Here is a 25,819-nt window from a genome sequence, read left to right on the forward strand (position 1 = left end):
ACACAAGGGATGACATGCACAGAGGGATGACCATGAAGAGCCAGCAAGAGTGGCCACTTGCCAGCCAAGGAGAAAGGCCCCAGAAGAAACCAAACCTGCCGACACCTTGATCTTGGACTTCTCACCTCCAAAGCTATGAAAAATAAATTTCTGTTAAGCCACCTAGTCTGTGGTATTTAGTTACAGCAGCCCTAGCAAACTAATACACTGTATAATATTATATTTCATCATATTGTTTCATATAATTTATTTAACCACTCACCTATGGTTGGACGCCAATTTCCCTTCAATAAAAACAGTGTTGTTGTGATGTACATCTTCATAAAAAATCTTTACCAGACTATTTCCTTATAAAAGTTTTAAAATATTTCTCAGTAAAAAACAGCAGAAGTTTATTTAGAAAAATTTAGAAAACAGAACAAAAAGAGAAAAAGTAACATGATGTTACTATTCAAATACAAACATGGTTATATTTATTATATTTCCTTCCAGTCCATTTTTCCTCCCTCATTTGTGTGCTTTAAAACATGGTTGTACTAATATTTATGGTTCTTTGGTTTCTTTTTTTAAATTTAACATAACATTATAAGCATTATGTCACATTGTTTCATACTCTTAATAAGTGTTTTAATGGCTCCATAATAGGTGGGTTCATCAAGAAAAGAAAAACTGAGCTTTCCCTGACTACTCTTTTCTTTGTATCTGGTGTTTGGACTTTGGAATAGTTAGAGCACTGTCCAAGCCGCTGGTAAGGAATGAAAGAAGAAAGATGGAGGGAGGGAGGGAGAAAGGAAGGAAAGAAGGAGAAGAAAGAAGGGAGGAAAAACAAAGAAAAGAAGGAAGAAAGGAAGAGAAAAGAGAAAGACGAGACAGAGGCTTAACCTAGATGGTGGTTTATTTCTCTGTCACACAACAGTCCATTGGCAGATAAAGATCCAACACTGGTAATATGGCTCTGCCTTCCTCAACATGGCTTCTACTTGTGTGCCCCAGGTTGTTACTCTAGCTCCCATTATCTCTCACCCAGCAAGCAGTAGGGAAAGGACCAGAGGAGTGACCTCACTATGCTTTTAAGGGCAAGACCCAGGAGTGGTACACATCACTTCTACCATGTACTATTGGCCTTAACTTAGCCTTGTGACTGATGAGGATTTTTAGGCTGGTTACTTTTAAAACTGCAGATGAGAAGCAGGCTCTGAGGAGCAGAGTTTGCTTGCCCCTTTGTTGGGAAACATTTACATTTGTAAGGGAAACCTCCATCTGTAAAGATGCCTCCCTCTCTGTGCCAGGAAGAAGGGAGATGACCTTATCTCTAGAAACTCTTAATCAATGCCAAAGTTGGTTACTGTCTGGCAACCTCATGTAACTGACCCCCCACCCCAATATCCTCCTTTGTCTTTAGCTGAAGATAGTATTTAGGGTGGTGGTTTCTGGCCTTTACTTAATCTGATTTGATTCTTATCTAAAAGTTGTGGGACCACACAATGGCCAGACCCCACCTGCACTGATACCATTTTAACTTTTTTACATGTTCTTTCCTTTGTCTTGTAAAGAGATGGCTCACATACCTATGCCTTAAATTTAGCCTTACTCTCCACCCATGTTTGCAGCAGCAGCTCCTCTTGCCCATGGGTCCTGTCCCCACACAGCAGCTCTGATTGCCCATGGGTCCTGTCCCCATGCTATTCCACACTATTCTCTAAATAAAAGAGCACTACTGCCAGATCTTGAGAGTCCAATAAATCTTTCTTTCGACTCCTCGGCTCACCGACCCCGCATCATGACCACATCGGCAACAATTGAGGCTGGACACTATATTTCCTTTAAATATAAAAAATATAAATCCAGCCCTGACGGCCTAGTGGTTAAGGTTCGGCAATCACCAGTTCAGCGGCCCAGGTTCATTTCCCCGTCATGGAACCACACCACTGGTCTGTCAGTTGCCATGCTGTGGCAGTGGCTCACATAGAAGAACTAGAACAACTTAGAATTAGGAATATACAACCATAGACTGAGGGCTTTGGGGAAGAAAAAAGAAGAGAGAATACTGGCAACAGATGTTAGCTCAGGGTGAATCTTTCCCTGGGGGGGGGAGGGGGAAGAAGAAGAGTGAAAATAAATAAATAAAATTAAAAATTAAAACATATATTGAATCAGACAACATTAACTCAATGCGTATTGTGTGCTCAGGACTTTCAGCAGTTACTTCATTTTACAGTCTCTTTCTAGATATTATCATCAGCATGGTACCTGGGGGTCACTGAGACTCCAGATAGATTAAATAACCCAACAAAGGTCACAGCCCCTCTGTCATCCAGCCAGAATCTAAATCCAAGTCTGTGGGACTCCAAAACTGCTGCTCCTCCAGCTACATTATTATTGTGCTTCCTTATTAACCTAAAAATTAAAATTTAAAAACACGTACAGAGTTTCCTTCTAACACTTCTGAATTTTTAAAAATAATTCTTGTTGGAATTAATAGTCTCTGTTAATGCCTTCAAATACAGGTTTAGTAGAAAATATTGTGAGGTGGTTTTAGAATAAATTCGGTCTCTGGATTTTTGTGACTACTTAAAGTAAATAACCAGCATTTATAATCTTTTAACTTATTCCCATGTAAATTATGACAGTTATTGTTTTTCAAATGTTTCTAGATCTTAGTAAATAGACCTTTTTGTGACAAGATGAGCTGGAAAAAAGCACTCCCCCATACCCTTAGCACAATAAAGTTAAGATTATTGTTTTGCTAGGGGCAAGGTCAAAGTCATAATCACAGGAGTTCTACCCTTTCTTCATATGATGAGAAAATAAATTGGAAACATGGCAAAATGTACTTGTTTTTTAGGAGAACTAAGGGGACAATCAGCTGCACTGCTCTGTGATGGGGAGATCAAACAAGAGCAAGAGCACCCAGTTTCACTTGAACTTACAGAACTAACACTTCACATTTGACACTCAACTTTGCAGGACACAAGATGGGGCCAAAAGGGAGGAACATCTTCCTTCATGCCACAGCAGAGATCCCGAAAAAGGGGTGAGGCCTCCCAATCGGGAGACACAAAAGAGGCCAGCCAAGGAACCATATGGAATAGTCTCCTTTTAGAAGACCTGAGGCGTAAACAAACCCTTCCCTTATACAGTTCAAGAGCGTGACTAAATTAGATTAGGTTACAACCTCTGTCTCCCCACACACTGTGTTGCTTTTTTGAGAACTGACACAGCTTAAGAAAATACCTTCATACATTTCCATTATAGAAGGTTTGGTCTGGGGAAGCCTGTCAGAACAGCAGGTACTCAAAGAGAGGATGGCAGCTATTCTCCAACCATCTTTCCAGGACTATAATAGGCGGAGGAGGCTGGGTATCAATTCTCTGATTGCAACCCCCCTAGACTCACTTCACGCCCCCACCCCTCCACCATCACCTATGGAAAGCAGGGAACTTCCCTCAGGTTAGAAAAGAAGGAACCTTTTCGCACCAGGCTGCACATGTGTGTGGTAAACTCAACTAAAAGTAATGGACAAGTTAGAAAAATGTTGAGGACTTAGAATTCCTGTTGCCTCTCAGTAAGAATGGCAACAGTTAATTGAATAGAATACACAATCATTAAATAATGTGAGTATTTTTTGTGTGTGATATTCAACCTTAGCTTCTAAAAGGCTTCTACTGATTATGTTTTATTACCCGGTTTGTTAAGCATCTATTGTAAAGTGCTGTTAAATTATAATGAATTAGCTTTCCTTCCGCAGAAGTGTCACCTGAATGTACTTAGCTGGCTCATCAGAGCCACAAATGTGTAATTATTGATTTTATTAAGCAGTTTTGTTGCCTTTTACACGTTACAAAGTGCTTTTTCATTAGTTTTACTTGGGAAAAAAAGTTAAATTATTGTAAAGTATGGAGTTCCTTGCTACAGAGATATACTCACAAAATTCCAAAGTTCTAATCAGTTTCTCAGCCCTCTGATACTACTTACAATTTTACCTTTGATCTACAGATCAAAGAGCAGAGTGAGAATCTTATTAAAGCTATGAAATTTCTCCCAAGAAAATGAATGTAAACAGAGAATGTTACATAAAGCTTCAGGACTTTCACGGATCCCCGGAAAGCTGTTCTGTGGATGCCCAGGTTAAAAAATTTTGAGTTAAAGAATTTTGAAAATTCATGATAAAGTATGTAAAACAATGAATTTTCTGATACTCTACACTTAATTTTTCTTGGTATTTATGCAGTTAAGAAGCAGAAGACAAATGTCTATCATCATAACGGCAGGGACGACAAAATTCATTTCAGTGTGCACTTTGTTGGTTAAAAAAATAATGCCTCATTCTCTTAATCTTCCCATGTTAACCAAGGATATATTGTCTAGCACCTTCTCCCAGTTGAATTTTACATGAAAAAGAAAATTACTTGAGTCATTTCAGCTATGTCAAATCTTAAAGAATTGAGAAAGCATGTCCTGATCTAAAATTATTGAGTGCTTACTCTTTGCTGGACATTGTGCCAAGTGTCTTCCGCGCATTATTGCATTTAACTTTTAAACAAGTGTATGAGAAAGCTACTGTTTTTATCTGCACCTTACTTAGAGGAAGTTAAGAGAAGCACGGTAACTTGGCTGAGGTCATACTGCTGGTAAATGATGGGGCTGGAACTGAATTTTTCTTTTCTAATTTGGCAGCCAGGAAAAAATCATCAGAAACAGGTGTATTTTAGCTGAAGTTCTGTGAAGGAGGAGCAGTTTTATTTGATTTCAAAGAAACAAGTGACCTAAATCAATTTGTAGCTGCCCTTGATTTTGTGCAAATTTATTTATAATGAATGGCAAAGGAAGGGGTGATAGTCCTAAATTCAGAAAAATTTAAACAGTCTTAAATCAAGCATGTAACATGCAATCCCATTTGTCCAGAAAAAAAGCAAAAGGCAGAACAGTAAATCTTTTCCATAGCAAAATTATCACAAGGCTACGTGGAATCTTCCAGGCTCAACTTTTCCCCTTTGAATGGGAACTACAAATCACTGGGTTATCATGCCGTCTAAGCAGTGAGTCCATTAATCTCTTTCGCTCTTCATTTGCCTCAGATCTGATTTGACTTTCTGATAATACATCGCTCTGATCACTGTGTGCCCTCCTTGATATGGAGTCTCCAGAGAAAGCTACAAACAGACAGAGAAAGAAGGCTGGTGGCTCCATCCTAACAGGGTCTCTGGATGAGGAATGGCAATGTTTGGAAGCATCTTCAACATAATTGTGGTACCCAAGAGAACTTTCAAGATATAAGCCAGCAGTAAAATACTTGTAGAAGTGAATGGTAAAGCAGAAACTGAAAATGAATTATTATAAACACTCCAATTCAGTGTAAAATTTTGCTCCTAAGGATATAATACTCAGATACCTGCTGAGCATATAAATACACATCTAAATATGCACCGCAGTGGTTAATCAAGTTAGACTTCAAGGTTGAGGTTTTTTACGTGGGAAGCTGAGATCGAGATGAGTTGAATTACTTGAAGCCTCGCTGAAAATTGGTATTTGTAGGGCTTATTCCAATGCCTGTCCACTATACTTCATTCCTACTCAAGTCTACTCTAGACCAGGGGCTGGCAAACTTTTTCTTAAAAGGTCAGATAGGAAATGTTACGCTTTGCAGGCCATTCTTTCTCTGTGGCAACTACTCGACTCTGCCATTGTAGTGTGGAAGCAGCAACAGACAACAACGAATGGCATGTGTTCCAATAAGACTCTATTTACAAAACAGACAGTTGGCAGGATTTGGCCAGCAGATGGTAATTTACCAACCCCTGCTCTAGACTACAAATTCCGTCTCTTCCATTTATTAATTATAGGCTTTGATTTAGTTATTTAGTCTCTCTCAACCTCAGTTTCTTCCCCCAACGAAACACACTGTTTTCCCAATAGTGGAAAGAATTTTTCTCAGACAGGTTTATGAAAAGTGGTTTCTTACAGAATATCATCTGGGGAATCTCACTCTTTAGGTTTATAAAATTATATATAAATATGTGTGTGTATGTGTATAATTTATTGAATACCTATTATGTGCGAGATATTGTATTAAATACTATACATATTCTGTCAATTTAATCCTTATAATTGTCTTTCAGTGTGGGTTCGGGGGACTCAGAGACATTCAAGAGCTTGCCAAAGGCACACATAGAACTGTGGTTAGTTGCTTATAGAAACTTCACTCATGCCTCTACACTATGCTGTCTTTTTACTGTATTGTATCTTACTTTATTTTATTGTGGAAAGAACACAATACAAGATCCGCTATCTTAACAAATTTTTAAGTATACAATACATGATTGTTGACTATAGGCACAATGTCGTACAGCAGATGTCTAGAGTTTATTCATCTTGCTTAACCAAAACTTTGTGCCGATTGGTTAGTAACTCCCCATATCTGCCTTCTCCTAGCCCCTGGAAACCACCATCCCACTCTGCTTCTATGAACTTGACTATTTTAGATACCTTCTGTACGTGGAATCATGCAATATTTGTGTTTATGCAGCTGGCTTATTTCACTTAGCATATTGTCTTTTGATGAGGACATACTGGTGATCTTTTTGAAGAGTGATAAGGGGCAGGAAGTGTCACATACATGGAATACGATTCATATTTTCTGGAGGATAGCCTTCTGCCAAGATGCAAACACTCGTTGGACCATGTTGAAGTAAGAGTTCTAAAGTTTAGGTTGGAGTAATCTCCCGTCCTATTGCCGCTTCCTCCTTTACTTTTAGCTCTAACGACTCTTAAGAGGACTCTGGTCTTTTTGCCCTTTCAAGGAAAAGAACAAGTTATCTCCTCTCTGATCTCTCAAAGGCAGCCTGGCACAAGATATTTATCAAACATAGGCTAAGCAGCCTAGGACCACTCAGCTCCAGGCGTTGGGGCAAATTTATACTCTCTTGCTATCTTTTTCCTTTTACTCTTGGCATAGTGGATAAACTTCAGATTCACTTTTTCTTGCAAAGCAATGGTACGATCACATCCTCAACTTTGAGATGTATAATAGGCATAGACACAAAGAGAAAGAAGTAGAAAGCTCAAATATGACATGAGACCTAAATAATGTTCTATAACAGTTTTCATCAAAGCTCTGCATTAAGGGCATTGGGACGTTTTCTCAGATTAATAAAAACAATACTTCTTTTACCATTTGACCACAATCTTTGTCCATGAGATCCCTTGTCAGGGGATGCCAGGGAGGAAGAAGGAAGAGGAGTAGTAGCCTGAAGACTCATGTAGGTCTTTTACATTTAAAACAAACAAATTATCAAAACAAAAAGCAAACAAACCAAAAAACTCTCCACTTCAACCCTGCATTAAGCAATCCTCATGGAGTCTAGTTCCTGCGTGTATTTTTCATATCCCTCAGTCATTGGCTTCCATCCTTATATTCCACTGAAACTTCAATCATTAAGTTATTCAATGGCCTCTACTCAAGTCCAATGGCCACGTTTTAGTTCTTAACCCATTTGATCTTTCTGGATGATCCCTTTTTTTTCCTTTTTTTTAGAAACCCTCTCCTCCCTTTGACTTCTTGGGAGCACTTTCTTTGTTCACTTATATCGTGAGTCAAAACTTTAATCTCTACAGGTGCCGAGCCCATGACATAAATGAGTGAAGTGGTCTCTTCTGTTTTATTGCTTTACCACAGATGCATTTTGTACATATATACAACATGTAAGAACATTCTTATCTCCCATAACCAACATGGTCTTGCCCATTGTTCTTGAAACTTGTGGCCCACATGTCCTCTCTTTCGTTTTCCCACTTTAGATGGAAATATGGATACAAGAAATGTTTCACTTTCCTCTTATCTATACTGTAAGAAAATTAGCTGCCACTGAGATGATAAACAGCACCAGACACTTGGTCCCAGGGCAATGGATTATGGTGGAGACTAGCAAACTAGAGCCCACATACCTTATCTAAAGAGGAAGTTTCTATCCAGCTCCAGATTATTGTTCCCCAGTCTTCTTATTTGCAACAGATGCTAGAAATCCAGATTTTATGTAAATCCCTGAATTTTTAAATGTTGGCAACTCTATGTAGGCCAAACACAATACCTTTAAATGTGAGAGTTGCTAGTTTGCCTCCTTTGTGGTCAGAACAGATCGTCTCTTCACTGACTCCCTTTTTGTCAAAGTATCTCCTGGTTCCTTCCTGTGCCATATTCTCATTCCAAATGCTCTTCTTAAGTAAGTCCATCTCCTTTGCCACATCTTCAACCCATAATACTTTGTTCCAACTGTATTCTCACACATTATATTCCTCCTTGTATAATTGCTATTTATGAAGTTGTCTTATCTGCCTCATATGCTAATAAGTATATTATGGGTAATGACTGATTCTTATTCATATGTGCATTCCACATAGCGCCTAGATCCATTTCTTTGCACATGAAAGTTTTTCATAAATGCATCTTGTTTCATTAATATTTAGATTCTGAATTTCTATAAAGAAAATACTTTTAAAAAATGGCTACCATGTCAGATGGTCTCAGGATTATGCAGACATCCCACTCTGTAGATCTCCATTTATATAAGGCAATAGTTTCTTTCTCAAATTCCTGCAAAATTCATGTAGTGCCAAAAGCAGCTTTGTTCTCAAGGACATTAGTTTGGCTAAAGGCAGAAAGTATTTTGTGAAAAAGTAAAAATGAGTCCCAGGGTCAAATAAATTGGAGAAATTCTGTTGAACAATGTTTAACAGATTTCTTATTGTTGCTCTTCTCAGAGTTTTTGCACTGCTAACGTGTACTGTGATTATCCAAAGGAGTAACAGAGTGCTTTCCAAATGTTTTTGATGCTGGAACCATTTTGTGAGAATCATTATTAAGATCTCATGAGACTGGAACACAGTTTGGCTTAAGAGTCTAAATGCTTGAAATGTGAGGTCTTCTATGATTTGTTACCCCTCTGGACTTTCAGTGTGTTTCCTACTAAACAAATCCTCCAACCATTCCAGAACTCACGTTATTCTTCTTTTCCCAAACATGTGCCTTCCTACTTTAGCATATTTTCTCTCAAAATGTACATGGCCTGAAATATCACTCGACCTTCACTAAATCTACTTAAAAGTTATCTATTCTCCAAAACCCAGTTAAATACATAGTTTTCTAAGAACTCATTAAAAATCATTCCTGCCCTTGATGATCTCTCTTTCCTCTAAGCAGGAGCTACATTAATTGTCTTTATCAAGCCTTTGATGTGTAAGATAGCCTATGCTAACTGTGTTTTTTATATTCGTCTGCCTGTATCTCCACTCTCCCCTTTAGATTATTTATCTTCTCAAGAACTGTGCCTTTTGAGTCAATTCATTCTTCACAGAGGAAACTCCATCAGTGATCTTCATGATATAAAATAGAATAATTTGGTACCTAAAATGCATATGATTAAAGAGTCTGGAAGCGACCGCTGGTGTAACTGAAGTTTTAGTATAGCACAATTTTCTCAGCAACCAGGAGTACAACACAGCTTTTTGTCTCTCCTGTAGAAAGAGTGAAGACCTAGAATACTTTCAAAGTAACAAAGATAGAGGAAAGAACCCTCTAGAAGGGAAAACAAAATACCTTACCTAGAGGACAAGAAGCACTCTCTCAGGGAGAAAATGTAGGTCCAGACATCTTACTCACAGCCTCAGCAATTCTAAGAAGTCAAAGACTGTCATGCGGAGTAGTCACACAATTACCCCTTGCCGCAGTCCAGGCTGCTTCTCAGGGGATTTAGTATATGTTTTTTTAGAGTTTAGTATATGTTGTTTAGAGTCAAAACTGAAAAAGCACCACCTGGGGTTTTGAAAAGGCCAATCAACGAATGTTGGAAAGAGCTCTCACGCTTAGAACAATTTTCCTTCTACCTGCAAGATTTGGGGGTCTATTCAAAACGAAACACCTGGGGGCTATGAGTGAGGACTAGGAATGGAAAAAGCCAAAGTGTGTATCATCAAGACCCCATATAAGGGAGCTAGCCAGGGAGGGGATCACTGGGGCAGGCATTGGAGAGGGCCCCAGGACAGCAGGGACCCTAGGAACAAACTGAAGACCATCGGGAGCCAAGCGTCATAAGTGAAGCCCTCACTGTTTTTCTCATAGCTGTTATATCCTGGGGAAAGAAGGTTATTCCAGAATGCAGCACTTTACTTCCCAATAAAATAAATGTGGCAGAGTCTAGAAATTTATTTTGCTTACAGTTTGATTTCCTGGCCTGTTAATTTCTCAGAAAGAAGAAAAGGAATTTGAAAGTGAGAAATATTTACTTATGTGGGAATAAATATGCATGAAAATGCTAAACAAAAGTGCAAAACCAGTATTTATGCCCATTTGCATGAATTTTAAAGCAATATGAATCAAGAAAGCTCTAACATTATCATTCTGACTCTATAATGGGACAAAGAAAAAAGTAATATATACATTTAAAATTTATTCTATGTATGAATAGATGTGCATTATGTGGATGAATTTCCTTATGAAATAATTGACTTTTTTTCTTGTAAACCTAATAAAAACAGTTTGAGATCACCAAAATTAAGAGATCAAGCTAGTGCATAACAAAGTGAAACATTCTAATCTGTATATGTAAATGAGGTAACAGCGACACATTCAACATCTGTTAAACTCACAGCATATAATATTCATTTCAGGAGGTTTGAAATACAGGCATGAGTATTATAAAGAGGAATATACCTGCCTGAGAGAACCCTATGCGACATTTTTCATTTCATATTTACACTCCACTATATGTGTAAATAAGCAGGTATTTTAATATCTGTACCAAATGAAAAAATATATTGCACTAGTTTGAGTTTTGATGCACAAGGTTTATATATGTAGTTTAATTTGAAGAAGAAAATGATGGAGAGCCTGGAGATTATCAAAGTTATACCTGGAGAAATGAGAAATTATCACCTTAGCCACCTTCCCTGTTGAAGAGAAGTCCATCTCTGGATGATAGAAACTGCATCTATTTTTCTATCAACAGAAAATACACCATTGCCTGGTAAATAGTTACATATTATAAAATGTAGATTATCTCTAATTAAAAAAAGAAAGACATTGTCTTTCAAAGTCTGGGAATGTTATCTTGTGATTTTGTCACAAATGATCTTTATTTAATTGTTCCATTTTAAGGATTATTTATCTTGTTTTCACCTCTTTGATTGCTTCCTTCTAGGGCTTTATAAATTGGAACCACTATTAGCAACATCACTAATTTCCTTTCAAGATCATCTGAGCTTTCAAGCTGAAACACTGCACTCAGTTTTATTTTTCGTAAAATTGAAATGGTTTTAGATGGCTAATTTTTATCATCTTTAATTCAAGCCCCAAAGGTAGCCAATTTTTTTTACAAATAAGTAATTGCTTGGACTGAAAAATTTAACTACAATATTTCAAAGGAAAGATAATGTTGAAATGGTGTTGGTTATAATAATTAAACCCTTTGTTCAATCAAAAATAGACTCTTTAGCTAAAGGCCACTAAACTTCATGAGGTGTATAACAAATCATGTTTCAATTTATTGAACACAGATTTTTTTTCCTTCCCTGTGTTTAGTATTTGTCATTTAGATACATAAATAGAGAATTAGATTCTGAATAAATTAAGCATAGCAATAACTTGTGGCAGTTCTGATAAATGATACATATATGCACTGTGATTACATGAAAGGAGAAGGCCATCACACATAGGCTGATAAATTGCTCTAAGTCCGGAAAGGGTTTGATCTGCAGACCAGCTCTCTTTTCTTCCTCACTCAAGCAAAAACATTAACTTTTTAGCTAAAAAACCTTTACCTAATATTTCAAATGTACTTTAAAATACTGCTAGGTGCTGGGTGATGTTCAATTATTAGGATTAAACAAAAAACAAGATGAATATTATTCAAAAGACAGAACTGAAAACTAAGGGTATATGACACATTTCATTGAGAGGGAGGAGACTTGCCAGATGAAGTGGGGAGGAAATAATATGCTGTAAAGACTGATAAAATTGGAACAGAAAGCTGTGACTGTATTGCGGAGGGGTAAGGATGAGGTATTTAATCCATAAACAGCGGGAGCTGCCTTAGTCGGTTCAGATTGCTATAATAAAGTATCAGAGACTGGGTGGCTTATAACCAATAGAAATTTATTTCTCACAGTTCTGGAGGCTGGAAGTCTGAGATCGGGTGCGAGCACGGTCAGATTCTGGTGAGGACGCTCTTCTGGCTTGTAGACGGCCAACTTCTTGTATCCTTGCCTGGTGGAGAGTAGAGAGAGAAAGCAAGCTCTCCCTTGACTCCTACAAGCGCACTAATCCCATCCCTGAGGGCGCCAACCTCCTGCCCTCATCTAATCCTAATTACCTCCCAAAGGCTCCCCCTCCTAATGCCATCACATTACAGGAGGGGAGGGCTTTAAGATGTGAATTTGGGGGGACACAAACATTCAGTCCATAGTGGGCCACTGAGGATTTTGCGTAGGGACTTGTGTGATCTAGACAGCATTTTATGAAGAGTGATCTGGTGGCTTTTAGCAGAAGAGACTGTATAGAGATGGTCCAAACGTAGGCATACACTTTAAGTGTACCCGTGGTGGTTCAAGAGTGAAATGAGAAGTTGCTGAACACAGGAGATGGCAGCGGTCGGGAATAGGATAGGATATTTTGAGAGATATTGTGGAAGAAACATAGACAGGGCTTTCTATCGAATACATATGAATGTTTGAGACAATTCTAGAATTAACAACCAGAGAGGTGGATTTGGGGACAAGAAAGGCTATTTCTGCATATCAGTTGAGATCCTCTAAATTGTGCTACAGAAACAGAGTCCCCAAATCTCCTATGCTTAAAACACCAAAGTTGTTGTTGTTATTGTTGTTTGTATTTCTCACTCTACAGGTGCATGGTGGCCAGCTGGGTCTCTGCTCCTCATTGTCAGCCTCCCTCAGGGACATGTGGCACTGCTGACAACTGCCGCAGAAGGAAGAGAAGGGGGAAGCACACATTGTCTCTGAAAGCTTCCACATGGAAGGGACACATGAGAGTTCCTGTCACATTTCATTAGTTAAAGCAAGTCACAAGGCTCTGCCTGGCTCCAAGGGGATGGGTACTGGAGATTAGTAGTACAACTTACCACTTTCTCTTCTTGTAATAGGCCTGGGCATTTGATGTATAAGAATAGTGTTTTTTCCTAGATTATATTCTACAAAACATGAAAAGCAAAGCTATTTCCTTCTTGTTTTTGATGACAAAAAAATAAGTACACATGGACCAATGTAGAAGGAAATAGAAATGTAATTAAATGATAAAGAATGTCTCTAGCTTTGTACAGTTGGTTTTATAAATATGCAATCTCCAAAGTCTTTGGTATTTCCACTTCATAGGGCTTTCTACAAATTAGTTTCTTATGGCTGCTGCAACAAATTTCCACAAACTTGGTGGTTTAAAACAACATTTATTCTCTTACAGTTCTGGAACTCAGTTCAAAATCAGTTTTAGTGGACCAAGAGCAAGGTGTCAGCAGAGCCGCATTCCCTTGGGAGGCTCTGGGGGAGAAAAGTTTACCTGCCTCTACCAGCTTCTGGTGGCTGCCAGCCTTTCTGGGATCTTGGTTGCATCACTTTGGGCTCCACCTCCATGGTCACATTGCCTTCTCCCCTTCTGTGTGAATTCTCCTTCTGCCTCCCTCTTATAAGGACTCATGATTACACTGGCCCACCCAGATAATCCAGGATAATCTCCCCATCTCAAGATCCTTAACCTAATCACATCTGCAAAATCTCTTTTGCCATATAACATAATATTAACAGGTTCCAGGCATCAGTACTTCAACATCTTTGGAGGTCATTATTCGGCCTACCATACTCATCATGGCACCGTATGTTATTTCTTGTGGCTCCCAATGTGTTTAGGTAAGGACATGGAAGAAAAGCAACCAAAGCACTATTAGCATAAGCCTGTATTCAAAAATTCCAGGCATGAGAAAATTCTAAAGAAATATTCTGACTTGGGAAGGAGGGTATAACTTTGTATAGGGCTTAAGGAGAAAAAGGTCAACTAAAATTCATCTAGCTTTGGGAATAGTTGGTCAAGCATGGTGCTGGAAGAGGGAAGATTGCTTCTGTAGATTAGCAGCCATTGTTTGCACAATATAGACTTTACCCAGATGGGTGGAAACAGTCAGCAGCTAAGATCGTGTTCAAGATCAACCTGCAGGTGCAGAACAGCTGCAGGTAAAGAGGTTAGGCGTGAGGGCAACAAATAAAATCCTCAGGTTTTCCACATTTCTTACAAATATAGCAGAGAAAAAAATTAATCTATATTTGTTAATAGACCTCCAGTTGTAGAATGGCCATTGTCTAGGGAAGGAAAGGATTTCCTCTACTGTCCAGGAAGTTTCTGTGTAAGCTTGACTCTTTGCTCTCTGAACCTTTTGTCACATTGTTCTGAGGAGAATATAAAGAAATCCAGAAAAGTCAGATATTTATACACTAGAAAAGGCAAAGAGCTTTCTGTGCAAGAAAATAATAGATCCAGCAAAGCAGACAGCAAAGGGAGGAGTAAGGTAGGTTGAAGAACAAATGGGAGAAATGGGGAAGGATAATTTTAAATAATTTTCCTTCGTTAGGAACATAATTTTTATTTACTTCTTTCCTAAAGACTTTAGAAAATATATAGACTGTCAAGACTAGATGCAAATTCCCTACAGAGAAACTTCCAGCTAATTACCTGGCCTGACACACTAAAATCAGTGGAATAACATATATTGCAAATTCCAGCAACTCTTCCCTTGAATATTCTAACGTGACATATTGGAGGTTATATTCTTCCTCATGGGGCAGGTGTTTTCCAATTGTAATTTTACCTTAGGTTTTCTTTACATCTAGAAACCCAATAGTGTATGCAAAATCATTTTAGCTACTTAAACATATTGGAAAGACCACGTCAGAACAACCAAGCAAGGACCTTAATGGTTGTTCAACAAGCATCATAATTAGAGCCAACAAGAAAAGCAGCAAAAGATCAAATGATAAATTTGTTCATGTAAATAAACAAACTGTAAGATTTCATTTCTTCTTAGAAATCCTACATGTCCTGAATCCAAAAGATGCTAGTGAACGTTACATGCTAATCACATTCTAAACAATCTTGTTCATTATCCCCAAATCATCACACGAAATATTGTGTGGCGAGTAAAGATGATCAGACTCTGCCTAGGTTTGGAGGAAAAGTCCACTCTGGGAAGTATCTGGATCACTGGGATCTTCAACTCTAAGTGATAACATCTAATATCCTTTTGGATTTTTCTAGAGATTTGTTTTCAGCACTTGATAGTCATTATCTTATGTGGAGCTCACAAAATCCTCAAGAGTTAGTCAGAGCAGCCATTGCATCCTGTTTGGTAAAGAAATAGTGCTCAGAAAAGTGATGTCATTTTTGTTTACTGCAGAGCAAGTTCTAGAACCTAGGTGTCCTTCCACCACACTGTCTCATAACTAACTCTAAAAAACAGGCATTGTCTGGTTTGGGCTGGCAAATAGCTCATATTTACAAAGTCCCAAGGGTATACATCAATTTCACAACCATTATAACCCAAAAAATTCAGCTGAAAATTGGTCTCTGAATATAAAGGCAGCGGTGGTCAGAAGTAAATTCTGAGCTGGTAGGCTGCAGAAACCCACTCTTGTCTCCTGTGCAGAAGACCCTTATCTGCTCTGATTCCCCCATGCAACTGGAGTGCCCATTCTTACCACTCAGGCTCTGAATCCAAACAAAACGCAAGAAAAATGTTCAAGCAGCCTTTGCCAACGGTTAGTTATTGTAGCCTGTTCATATGCCACAGAAAGCCTTTAGCAGACTGTTCTAACATTATTAAATATTTGTAAGAAAATGGGAATTAAAAAAATTTTTTAAGAAAAATCCTTATTTAATAACACTTTGCATTTGGGGTATTACGTTGTATTCCCAAGAACTTTTTTTGGTCATTTTTCACATTAAAGTCTTGAACTTTCCCAATTAAACTGTGGGTGTGAAAACAAGTCTATGCATAAATAGCAAATAACTGCAAGTGGGTGACAGCTTTAACATGAGGTGGACATTCATAATCACTTATTGACCCCACTTACATACACACATACCACACACATAATCTCCGCCTCATTCCCTACTCTATTTATTGTGAAATATATTTTCTGCATCGATTATTCTATACTAATGGGCTGTGTAATATCCTTTCCAGATTTCACTGTAGGTATTTTATAAAAATGAATAGATTCAATTATAGAAAAAAAAATTACGTCCTTGCCTACTGCTGTTTATTTTAATTGTAAGTAGTTAAGAATTTACAATTTGCAGTCTTTGGCTTGGATCTAAGCTATATGAGGGATCTGATTCCCACTGGTAATTCTTTGTGATTACTTTTGCATTATAGGTAGGCTAAGATGCGAGTTTCTGAGATTATGTTGTACACATTCCATTCATAGCACATTAATAAGCATTTGCCATCTTCAGATGTTGCAGATGGAGAAAGAAAGTTTCATTCATTATTCATCCACTCCACAAAAATTTATTGCTTGCCTACTATGTACCTGGCACTTTTTTGGGCACTGATGATAGATCAGTGGAAAAAAAAAAACAAAACATAAACATCCCTGCTGTGACTAAGTATCCATTCTAATTGGGGAAGGAAGACAATAAATAAACAAACAAGTAAAATACATACTATGTCAGATGGTCATGCATACTAAAGGAGAAACGAAGGCACAGAGAGAACTGGGGAGTCCCAATGGTGGATAAACTGTTGCAATCTTAAATAAGTTGGTGGCCTTTCTGAGAGGGTATCATTTCTGAATAGACCCAAGGAAGATGAGGAAGCAAGCCGTACAGATCTCTTGGGAACATTGCAGGTAGAGGAAACAATAAGAGCAAAGGCCCTGAGGCAAAAATGTGCACCGTGTCTTAAGGCTGACCTAGAGGTGGTATGCCAGGAGCAGAGAGAGCAAAGGGAAGAGTAATAGGAGTCCAGGGCAGAGAGGTAATGATGAACATTATATAGAGTTTGGTAGGCTGCTCCAAGGACTTTGCTCTTTACTCTGAGTGAAACACAAAGACATGGTTTAATTTACATTCATTTGAAATTTGATGTAAGTCCAGTGATGCTCCAGGCAACTGTCCTCTGCATGGTGATTCAGTGATCCAGCCTGCCTCTATTTGTGGCTTTATTATTTCAACACTCAGCTGACACATTCGCTGACAAGTGGAAAGTGAACTGGAAGGTCCACGGCGGACTTTTGCTTCTACTTACACTCCTTTGCCGAGAACTAGTCAGAAGCCCCAGGAAATATAGTCTTCCCAGGAGGGAAGGAAAACCAGATTTCCTCTTTTTTTTTAAGTGAAGTATAGTTGGCATACAATATCCTACTAGTTTCAGATGTACATCATAGTTATTCGATATTTATATACATTATGAAATGAAAACCATGATAAGTCTAGTTATCATCTTCCAGTTATAAAATTATTAAGTCATGGCGATGTAATATACAACATAGAGAACACAGTCAATAATTGTAACAACTTTGTATGGTGACAGTTGGTAAAACCATATTTCAATGAACTCTAGGAATGTCTGCTATTGGGGGAAATGTAGAAGCAGCACAGGCAGGTAAAAAATATTGCAATTATCCAGGAAAGGAGATGACAATTTTTTGAACCACGTTGGTAGCAGGAATCAGATTCCGGATCTATTTTGAAGGTAGGAACAGTAGGATATACTGATGGATTGAATGGGGGATTTTAGAGAGGAGGAAAATTGGAAGGATGGAGTTACCATTTACTGATTAAGAAGACTTCAGAAGTAACACGTTAGAGGGCCAATAGCAAGAGTTTGGTTTTGAAACAGTAAATATTTCATGGGACATTCAAGTTGAGATGTTGAGTAGATGGTTGAGTACATGCATCTGAAGTTCAGGAGAGAGATACATTTAGGAACCATCAACATAATGATGGTATTTGCAGCCATATGACACAAGAGGGATACCCAAAGAGTGGATGTACATAGAGAAGAGAAAAAGTCCAAGCACTGAGCTCTGGGTCACTCCAATGTTTATAAGTTTGGTAAACAAGTAGGACAAACAAAGGAACTTGAGAAGGAACAGCTATGAATTAGGAGAAAAATCAGCAGTGTGAACTGTTCCAGAAACTATAAGAAAAAGGTATTGCAAGGAGAGAGCTATCAACACTGTGAAATCCTGCTGATAGATCAAGTTAGATAAGGACTAATAATTAGTTATTGGATTTACAACATAGAAGTCTTTGCTAACCTTAACAGGAGCCATTCTGCGGAATGGTGAAGATGGACGCCAACTGGAGTTCTTTGGGAGCAGAAAAACGGGGTGGTAGTTGGAGAGGGCTATGGGAGAAATTCAGCATGTCTGTATGCTGATGAGAAGGATTCAACAGGGCGAGAACAGAGGAATACATAGGAGGGGCAGGGGGAAATCTCTGGGGTGATGTCTCGAGTGGATTAGAAGAAATAGAAACTGATGCATTGGTGAGGGGGCTCATCTCTTAGAGGAGTATAGTAGTTTCACCTACTGAAGTGGAAAGAAGTTAAAGTGTCTGGGCATAAATGCATGTAGGTGTTGTTGGGAACATGCGGGACATCCTTCTGATTGCTTCTATTTTCTCAGTGAAATAGGAATCAAATCATCAACCAGAATTAGAAAGAAGGCAGTTTGAAGAGAGAAGAGATGATCATCTAGGTGTAGACGCGTGAACGGACTGGGGCATAGAATACAATTTCCAAGCTGCTCTGAGGGACCACTTAAGGTCGTGAACTTAAAGGTAGACCAGTCAGCATGGTTGTATGTTTTTCTCAAGTCATGGTCAGCTGAGTAGGTACAGGGGCAGGTGTGAAATGGACAAAAAGTTGGGTTTTAGGAAGTCTCATTGTCATTGGTCATGATCTTGCCATTAATATTCTTGATTGTTTTGATTGTCTCCTTTCGCACAGACACTCTTGAGATTGGTGAATCACTATAGATCCTACCTCCCACAGTTCAGTCTAAATTCACTTGCTTTGGTTTCTTCACTTCCAAACCCATTATCTCTACCTGCTTTCCCCTTAGCATCCACCACGTTTGCCAAGACCTTATCTTATTTCCACTTGACCTCTGAAGGACATGGTTCCAGTTTTCCTCAAGGGCAAGCTCAGCAGCCTCTGGGCCAGCTTCCAACTTCTCTGCCTCTCCCACTTTTCCTCATGTTAAACCCTGTCTGCAGCCTCTAGTCCAGATCACACCCTGATTCAGGGAGTTCAGAATATGGATTTGAGTAAAGAGTCATACCACAGAGAACTATCCTATGATAAAATAAAAAAGAATCAAATACCACTGAGGCAAGAAGCCAGAAGTTTCAGGACCCCAACTTAACCACTCTGCTTTCTGAGCCTCTTCTGCCTTTCTGCTTCATCCAGAAGCCAATTCAGAGTTAGTTTGGACTGTGAGTGACATGAGACGACAGACTGCATCAAAGAGTCCGTGCTCCTGACCTCAAATTGGAGCAGTTCTTTCACAGTCCAGATGGCTAATGCTGCTGCGAAGACGTAGTCAACAGGTTGAGTTTACCATCTCGAGCAGCTTGTTCCTGGGGAAGCTTGAGAAATTTCTACCTAAACGAATGGGAGGTCAGCTTATTTCGTTTAAAACAAACAAAAAGAACCTCTCTACAGAAACATTTGGGCAGGTTTCAGTTTAAGCAAAAAGCATTTCATTCATTTTATTTTAATGGTCTCTGTTGAATAAAAATGAAAAATGGTTTTCATTAGTCCTTCTTCCACATTATACCTGACAAGCAGGGGGAAAACATGAATTTTTCCTATACTTAACAAATAGTCTATAGTGATACGGGGCAGCAGGAGAGATGCAAAAGGAATAGTAATTTTGCAAAATGAAAAGGCTTGGGCCAAAACAGATCGTTAATTCCCAGGAAGGAGCAAGAATATGCTAGCACATGATAAAAATAAACTGATGAAATTTCCAATACTGGAGATTATGATTAAAGACAATTTATAATCGGTCTGAAAATGAGGTGGGGAGGAAGTCTTCATTTTCATTATTTGCTTCAACCTTATTTATTTTCTCACGCCCCATTCATTCAGCAGGGGACCCCCAACAGTCTCTCCAAAGTAGAATTTTTTGCCTCATGCCCTGGGTAAAATGCTCGCTACCATACAAATAGGTTATTTCGTAAGCTACTTTTCTTGCCAGGTCTAGGATTTCAACATTAATGTGATTTTCCTTTCTTTTTAATGCTCCAAGATTAATTGTAGTCATGGAATATCTAGTTTTGAAATGTAAATGCCTTTGACATTTTACTTTAATTCCAATTTGGATGGTAATTTAAGGGTTTAATTAACAATAAAGAGGAATCAACCTATAAATGAATACATAAACAGGGAGCAGCAATTTACAAAAATGAAAGAAAATTTTTGTAATGCATTCTCCATAGATTCTTATTGGTGTGGGAGAGTAGTGTGTGTTTCTGCACTTCATCACACAATTAAGAATAGAAAAGACCCAGCCTGGAATGCTGCCTGTTCAAACAACATTTTAAAGGCCAGTTAATGGTTGTGAATATCAGTCATAATAATTGGGTGGGGGGGGGGGAATGGCTATTTTAAAGCAAGAGTGAGTAAAGTAAATAAGTAGTAAAAGTCTAAAAAGAATACCTCCCTTAAGTTTGCATAAGCATAAAACGAGTAACTCAGTCAAGTACAACATAGAATTTGTATTGATCTCTAACCATGAGCCCAGGAATGTGCTAAATACTTGTATTGCTCATTTATCTTCGTATAATATATGAGATATATTCTATTATTATTCCTAGTTTACAGATGAAGAGACTGAAGTTCAGAGAGGTGAAGTAACTTGAACAAGATCACACAGCTAGTAAGTGACCTGGGCAGGATTTAGACTCAAGTCAATCTGACTCTAGACTTATTTTACACAAAGATCATTCTTAAGACCTATTTTTTCTTTATTAAAAAAATCCTCTTAAAATGTATAGAATAGTATTGTCTGATAATGAAACTGTATACCCATTAAAAGTCAGAGACATATTGGCACAATTTGAAAAGAATTTTTCCTGAGGTTCGATACCACTCCTAAACTTACTTGTACCACTTAACTTGTACCTCTCAGAAGCTCACAGGCAAGTGTCAAAGGGGATTACTAGCCTGCCTAAAATGTTGCAATTATCTTACCTAAAAAACTGCAGTTTCTGCTCTGAGTCACAGAAGGTGCACAAAGGAAATGGCCTCATCTCGCTGTGGGGACATGCAATCTCTACCCCATTGGGGATGATCGGACAGAATACATTCCTTTAGGTTGTTCTGGTAAACGGGAACTAGAGTAATATTTTCAGCTAGCACACGTCAAATTGCATATTTCTTTGTATAAGCTGACATATGAACAGAAGACTCAGTTTTCTGCCTTAGGAAAGCAGGAGACGGAGAGGAGTTTTTACAGAAATGTGAAACATTAATAGGGAAAACTAAGTAGATAGTAAGTTATAAAGTATTCATAAGTTCTTACATTACTGTAGCACTTAGTTTATGCAGTGCTCTTGGACAACATTTGCTTATTCTGATAATGATTCCCTGAGTTGGGTGGGGCAGTTATCGTCATGCTCACTTAACGGAAGAGACAGCGGCTGAAGAAGGTCAAGGTTACAAATATTTGCTTCTTCCTTTGCTGGAGTCAACGCCAAAGTTTTATCTTAACACGAGAACAGGCTGAAAAGTCTAGGATTTTGTGACAGTCTCTATATCAGGTCTGGATATGGCTCCTGTGGTTGTTGAGCTCTATGAACAATCAATCATCAATCAATCAATAAAAGTAAATAAGTCTGCTTCATATATGCCAGTGGTGTGTGGGAGCTGTCTTTTATCTCCTTAGGAGAATCAATTGTTAAATTTTCAGGAATTTTGCAAATGTCACATTGGTAGCTTAAAATTGGCCATGGTTGGAGTATTTACATCACAGAAATAGGCAAATGCTATCAATCAGAGCTTTTTTTCCTAGAGAGAGTTATTATACACTTACTGGCATATCACTGAATATTGGCATATATTGGTGGCACAGAAACAAGATAATGGCAATAAATTCTCCTGTTTGGAAAGAAGACAAATGGATACCACATAACAGTCATTGACCCATAAGAATTCTGGAACGTCACCGGGCAGTTGTTGCAAGAGCTCCCTACATTGGAGGTGGGGAACATTCCCTTATAAACTACTTCTGTTCCCTGCAAGTAGCTCCCAGGCTATGTTCTCAGTGTTCTCGGTGACCTTGGCTCTGCCCTCTGGGTGATCCTTTATTTTTCTTTTGCTCCTTGGCCTCACCTAAAAAAACACATTGGAAACTTCCCTCCTTGGAGGTTGCACAGCTATTGAATCCCGCTTCTTGTGCACAAAAGATTGGCTCTGTATCTGTGGAACTCCAGTCAGTTCCATATACCAGGAGCCACACCTCCAGTTGTTTTCCAGACCTGCTCCTCTTTAACTGCTAATAATTCTAGCCTATCATGTTTCTGTGGAAGAGTCTGGAAGTCTCTTTAACCTGAGCCATGTTTTCCATTTGAAAGGATTTCCTGGACACCAGCTGAACTGATTTAGAGATTTCAACAAAGAACATGGCAGCCACACCCTTGATTTGGCTTTTGCCAAGAATTCGGGTTTTAATCAGTCTTTGTAGCTCAAAGCTTTTCTTAGTTTCCCCATTTTCGGTTTTTAACACTACAAGTCCCAGAATTTCTGGACTCTTTACTCTTTTTTATTTCTTCTTGCAAATGAGTCAATTCCTGAGCTCATCTCTTTCTTCGATACATACTTTGGCAAATAGAATCAACAGTGATCAATTTATGCTGCAAACATTATATTTTCTCACTCCTTCACCTAAAGTCACAAATTAAATGCATTCTATGCCTTCCAAGGTACTGTGCGTGACACTACCGCTCAATGTTTCACTACTGCATTCAGTGTCTTTCTGCCTGCAATAAGAGTTTCCTTGCCACCCTCTGGCCAGCCCCAAAACAGTTCACATATTTCAGGCATTTTTTTTGACAGCAGGGAACTCTACTTCCAGGACACCTTTTTGTATCATTCTGAATAGGCTAGTTTAATGGTAAGTATATCCCAAAATGTCAGTGGACGACACTAACAAAATTTATTTAACTTTACTTCTCACTACGTAAATGTTGGCTACAAAGGTTTGTGGCCCTACTCCACATCCTTTTCATTCAGGGATTCGAGCTGAAGGAGTAGCCTTTATCTAGGATATTGTTGGTCTCATGACAGAGAAAAAAGAGCATGTGTGGCTGACCATGAAATGGATCTTAAAGCTCTGTCACTTCTGCTCACAGCCCATTGACCAAGAAAGGCACATGGGTGATGGGATTTGGCTATCCCACAGGGAGGGCCTATAGGGAAGAACCTGTAGGGAGCAAATATTTTGGAATAATAATGGAGTATTCTATGGTAGCTGAGTCCGTCTGACTCCAAAGCTGTGTTCTTAAACACTGTATCATACTATTTTCTCTCCAAAATAGGGCTTAGCTTCATTTTGTTGTTAGAAGAGTGACAGAAGTTCCAAGAATGCTTTGTGACCCAGAGCAACTACTAGTGTGCTTTAATTTCTATTTTTCTAAGTGATACGAAGGCAATAATAATCAAGGATACGTGTCACAGCTGAACTTTTTTCAAACTAGCTGGAGACAAAATTCATTTCGAATAGAAAGAGTTAAGGGAAGGAGTTCGCCCACAGTAATATAAGGTGTATTTTCGCACCTTCTTTAGAGCTACGAAAAAGTTGTCATAAAAAATTATGTTCTTAAATGATGTTTTTCATCTTGAGAGATTACTTGTAATTACTTATCATTAGCTATGATTTAAAGCAGTTAGAGAAATAAATACTTTATCTCTCCTATTTTATAAGTTGGGAAATGTAACCCAGGTCTGTCCTTTATACTGGCACAATGAAGAAGGAGTTTAAAACAACCATACAGGTGACTCACAGAAACACCGTATACACATATGTTTCTTTGAATATATATTGAATATATAGAGAATTCTTTAAATATATATATAGCTTTTTTTCTACTCTTTATTTAGCTGGGATAAATCCAGCGCCAAAAGCCTGACTCTCAAAAGTGTCTTTTAAAAGAAAGAAGTTTGGACTGTATGTTGGAGCATTGTTTTTACTAAAGCCTTGGTTTTGGAGCCACAGGGCCTCAAATTCCTCTTCTTACTTCCAGTATATCTGGGGTGTATAGGGTAGTGGGGGACTCAACAGAGGCCACACGCAACGGGGACTTGCAGTGTCAAGATTAAAGAGGGCAGCAGGTTTAGTCAACGATTATCAGAGTGCAATTTTATATTTTCCTATCAGAACCAGGGTTATGCAGGCATTGAAGTCATATTCAGGCATTGGAAGCTGAGGATCCCTCAAAAGGATCTTTGACCATTTTTTTAAGCCTGTGAGATAAAGACTAGGAAGGAAGTGATTATTTAGCATGGTGGAAGAACTGATGCGCTAGAAACAAGATCAATCTATTTGACCAAATAAAATCACTGATCCATTGGCCCTACTTTGCTCTCCAGATTCCCAGGCTGGAGTTTCTATTGACTTCTCACATTTCTCTGCTTCCTTGCTCATACTGATCCCCCTGGAAAAAGAGCTTGGTCCCAAGGGCAATTAGGCAGACATTTTATCTACTGACCTTTAATAATGGCTTCATTCTTATCTAAAACAATTTCTAAACCATAATTAACTAATTACTAACGTATTTTCTACAAATGGGCAATAGATATTTGGGACTTAATGGTCTCAGTAGGCTATTTAAGCCCCACACTTAGTACATTTAGATCATAGATTGCAGTAGTTTATTAGTCAGAAACAAGAGATATGTAGGAACAACTAGAAGTTTAGAAGATTATTCCTTGGAAGATATTTTCTCCCTCTTAAAAGCCCTCCCTTAATGCCATTTTAAGTGATCTGACCTTGGGCTGTAAGGTCAATTAGCTGAATTCAGGGGATCATGTTATAATCTTCTTAGGTTAGCAATTCACAATGAATTAAGATTTCTGATTTTTTGGCTTCTACATAGGCTCATCATAACGTAAAGTAGAGATGTGAGCTAATTATCCCGAAATTTAAAACCCTAGCTGTCTCAGACATTTTCTGATAAAAATATTTTCTGCTATTAAATGTATTAGCATAATAAGTAACTAAACATTTTAATAAACAATAAATTTATTGTGTGGAACCATTAAACACACTGGCCTCACAAATACTTGGCCTTGTGATTTCCAAATATGTTCCAAATATATTTCCAGATATTGTTTCCCATCCTTTCTACAGGCCTCATCAAGGCTTAAAATCTCTTGTTCTGCTATCTCAAAAGAGAAATATCTTTTTCTGACCATAACTTCTCATCACCACCTCTTCCTTTCATTGTCAAACCCTTGGACCTCCCCTTTTCTCTAAGTCTATGATATGCCCTCAGTATCTAGCTTGGATCATTTCTTCCCAGTTTAATCTCAATAGCACCTCAAAATACTCTCCTTCCTTTCACCAAAAATGCAGTGTAACGTGGGTCTAGAATGAGACAACTTGTGGGCCAAGTTGTCTTGATAGTGACAGCATGAATGGCGACGATCCATTCTTTACAGGCATCCAATTTCTCATCAGGAGAGAAAGTGTCCAATAAGAGAAGATTTTAAAGCTATAGCCTTGAAGGACATACGTTCTGAGGACTTTAAGAAAG

The 25,819-nt window shown here is 38.4% G+C and overlaps 1 long non-coding RNA gene across 1 annotated transcript in view; it reads right to left on the bottom strand.

The window, feature by feature from the left end:
- Window positions 1-12,151: 12,151 nt before the first annotated feature.
- LOC103548585 (uncharacterized) overlaps window positions 12,152-25,819 on the bottom strand; it is a 30,776-nt gene continuing 17,108 nt past the window's right edge. Inside the window, exon 4 of the long non-coding RNA XR_544302.2 lies at window positions 12,152-12,256. This is a non-coding gene — a long non-coding RNA (uncharacterized lncRNA). The remainder of the gene's footprint in view (window positions 12,257-25,819) is intronic.

Source organism: Equus przewalskii, chromosome 5 (genome assembly GCF_037783145.1).
Source record: "Equus przewalskii isolate Varuska chromosome 5, EquPr2, whole genome shotgun sequence".
Classification (NCBI taxonomy): domain Eukaryota; kingdom Metazoa; phylum Chordata; class Mammalia; order Perissodactyla; family Equidae; genus Equus; species Equus przewalskii.